General features: G+C 46.9%; 1 long non-coding RNA gene across 1 annotated transcript; it reads left to right on the top strand.

Annotated features, from left to right (window-relative positions):
• Positions 1 to 486: 486 nt before the first annotated feature.
• LOC121602643 lies at positions 487 to 928 on the top strand. The gene is made up of 3 exons (XR_006006458.1): positions 487 to 519; positions 587 to 744; positions 820 to 928. It is a non-coding gene; the product is annotated as an uncharacterized LOC121602643 (long non-coding RNA).
• Positions 929 to 2,327: the final 1,399 nt, after the last annotated feature.

The following is a 2,327-nucleotide window of genomic DNA, read 5'->3' as shown; positions in this document are numbered from 1 at the left end:
GCACACTGGTAAGTTCTTCGGCCAAATCGACGGTACGATCATGGGACTCGCTGGTGCAGGGACCGCATCTACCGGGCGGGTACCGCTGATGGACTACCAGGGCATCTGTTCCGATCGGACACCCCTACACTGGGGCGGGAGAGCCATTGAAACCTGTTCGACCGATGTCTTGGCTGCTGCAGTACTTTGTGTCGTTCGCGACGTACTGGCTGTCGGTGTTGCCCACGCCGATCGGGGCGTGGCAAAACTCCAACTACAACTACGACGGCACGGACGATATCGATGATGAGGATACGTACGACTACGAGCAGCCGGACTATGAGCTGCCGCCGGAGCATAGCGACGTAACGACGCGGGACTGATCAGCGATCGACACCACGACACCGCAGCGGTCGCATACGCAGGCAGGGCCACGCGTTGTGCCCGATCCGGCCCATCTCGACCGTGCGATCTCAAGACGGATCTATACGTGCTGCAACCGGAGCGCTTGATTCGAGCGGTCAGAACAATCCACTAAAGGTAATGACTAGTGACATAGTGTTAGTCTTATTTGATGTACTAAGCGAGCTATATCTGTATTTCTCAGGGCAAACTTACCAACTGTCACTCGTCCGGATGTGAGCGTCCGTTCAGTGTGCAGAAAATACCGAACAGCAATCTCATCCTGCTGGTAGTGGACGTGCTGTTGTCCCTGCGGCTCCAAGCAGTTGGACATTGACCCGCAAGAGGTCGTTGGTGGTGCGGGTACGTACACGTAAAGCGTACAGCACTAGCAGATTGCTTTAATACTCCCCATTATCTTTTTGTTTTGACACACAGGAGCCTGCGGTGTGCGTCGCATGGCCAAGGAGAAAATGCTGAGAAAACGGCCCGGCAAATGCATCAGCTACCATCCGGAGGAGATTGAAATTAAGCAGTGCGGCACCGCCACCTCCTGTTCCATGCGTCCCTGTACTCGACGATAGCGACCTTTATTGTGATATGGGTGCTGGCCAGCGCGTGATAGGCAGTGTTCGGTGAGGTTACATTTTAAAGGAACGGGCAGCTGCTGGGCTGCTCTTTTTGGTTGTAGTGAAGTGGAGAGAAGCCAAGAGGAGAGAGGGAAAGAGAAAAGAGAAAAGAAAAAACCCTTCTGTGCAGTCTGCATGTATTTTGAGTGGACTGCAAGCGCTCGTTGACTCGTCGAATGAATGGACTTTTGCAACCGTAACCGTATGCAACTAAAAGGAGATTACCGCGTTACGTTACGCCTGTTCCGTTACGGACGATAGGGCGGTTTTGTTCACGTGCGTTAGCTGTTTGGGTTTGATACGTTATTTTCCGACAGTTCTGAACGTGTCAAGGGGAAAGGGATGCGAAAAGAAGCAAACAAAAAAGTACGCGGCGTCAAAGACACTCCGTGTTGGATGTTACATCGACGTCACTAAATACTATACTAATGCTAAGGCAAACGTTATCAATGTATACAGTTCGGTTATGGTGGCAGGGGAAAAACTGAAAAGAGAGCGATTAAAGTGGCAAAAAATTGCATCTCAAATTCAGAAAAAAAAACTAAGAGCTACTTGTGAAGCCAGCGTGCAAGTGTCATCAAGACGACATTCCAAATAGCCTATACAGAGACCCAGACATACTTTAGTTGCATGTGAATGAGTTATTCCTCCCCCAACACTGGGCACATCGACCGGTACTATTCTGGTGCAATGTGCCCGGTGTTTTGTACATTAGATGAATGGCTAACCTCCGTCAAGCGTTTCAGTGAGAAGTGGAAAAGAGAATGTTGCAGGGACACTAGGAGTGTCACTGCAACGGTGTCCACTTGGTGTGGGGACCCGGTGGATGTTGATCTTGTTATGCCGAGATGCATTCAACGCAGTGTTTAACCGAGAGTAAAGAGGATTCTTATTCTTTAAGCGTAGTGGCAAACACATCTGAATGCTAGATGGTATACGGTAGACGATGAAAATTATTATTTAGAGCAGAGTTTTCGTTGGTATGGCAGAAGTGTTCGATCAAAGTTATTATTTATTTAATTTAAGATAAATAGCAAGCTGTTAACATATTTTTCAGTTGTAATATTCTATTTTGCCTTTCAATTATTTCAACTAATGGATCATATTATCAACATGTTTGAGTTAAGCTCGTTCTCATCGTCTTCCGTAACATTTGACCAAAAAAAAAAGATAAAAAATGCGGGGACAGGAATAGAAACACACTCACAACTACATACAAAAACAACACATAAAATATGGCCAAAAAATCTGTAAGATACATTCCAAATTTTACCTGTACAGATCAGTAATAAATACTTACGCATAAGTGAATAGGTC

The sequence above is a fragment of the Anopheles merus genome, unplaced genomic scaffold (assembly GCF_017562075.2).
Source record: "Anopheles merus strain MAF unplaced genomic scaffold, AmerM5.1 LNR4000548, whole genome shotgun sequence".
NCBI lineage: Eukaryota > Metazoa > Arthropoda > Insecta > Diptera > Culicidae > Anopheles > Anopheles merus.
Note: the sequence above shows the minus strand (reverse complement) of the source record. Positions and strands in the feature narration are given on the sequence as shown.